Raw genomic sequence first — 1,178 nt, 5'->3', positions numbered from 1 at the left:
CCTATGCAAATTGGGAGTCAATCCACCCCCTCTCTACGAATACATTTCAGGGGGGGGTGGGGGGGGGCTCAAAATAAAAGTGAATTACACAATTCAGAGGAAGAGTTAAAAAAAACACTGGATGAATCTGTCTTTGAGTTTATTTGTGTTTGGCACTGGGGCTGATGTAGGAGGATGTGAGGGTGAGGGGGGGGGGGGGGGGGGTATTTCCTGTGCGGCAGTGCTGCTCTGTTTTATGAGTGTTATAACTTCCTGTTATGAGGTCCTTCTGAAAACACACCAGCCAAAATGACGGCCAAATTTACCCTGCAGTTCGCTGACAGGCTTCAACTGTGGTGGGCCAGCCTGTCCCACACCCCAAGCCTGTCCCACACCCCAAGCCTGTCCCACAACCCAAGCCTGTCCCACACCCCAAGGCCAGCCTGTCCCACACCCCAAGGCCAGCCTGTCCCACACCCCAAGCCTGTCCCACACCCCAAGACCTGAGCTTTCGCAGTCGGTTTCCTCTGACTCGGCTGATAACTTTCCCTTTTTTTGTGAAAAAGAGGGATCTTGACCAAAACAAACAGTGGAGTGGTTTATCTTGTTCCCATGGTCACTACTCGGCCTAGGCTCCCGAGAGTGGATAATCCGGGATTAGCGAGTCGGCACGTGGAATATTAATTCTCGAAAAAACGTTGTAATCCACGAGATTTACTTCTCCCTCTCTCCCTCCCACCATCCGTCTTAGCGTTCCCACCCACGTGTGCACACCAGCACGCTGTTCATTCATCAAAACATGTCCTCATTGGGTTTCGGGTGGTATGGTTTTTCTGTGTGTATTCAATCCAAGAATGAAATTATTTCATTTCAGTGTTCAAGACAGATTGGTAGTGCATAAACAATGTCTGTGGTGGAGTTGCCTCTAAGGTATGACCCACAGATTGATCGGATAATTTTGTCCGATGAAAAGAACAAACCAAACGTGAATTCAATCCAACCATGGTGATTCTTGCAATATGATGTCATAGGTATTATCTTGTAAAATGCCCTTTCATTACCAGAAATTATGTAGCAAAGCTAAGTTTGTTCTTCTCATTTTTAAAACAGTTCTGAAACAGTGTGTAGGCGTTTGTGTAGGCTGCAAGAAAAAACAATGAGGCCAGTTGTAGAAGAATGACATTTTCTTTCACTCTGTG

This window comes from Clupea harengus, chromosome 7, assembly GCF_900700415.2.
Source record: "Clupea harengus chromosome 7, Ch_v2.0.2, whole genome shotgun sequence".
Taxonomy (NCBI): domain Eukaryota; kingdom Metazoa; phylum Chordata; class Actinopteri; order Clupeiformes; family Clupeidae; genus Clupea; species Clupea harengus.
Note: the sequence above shows the minus strand (reverse complement) of the source record.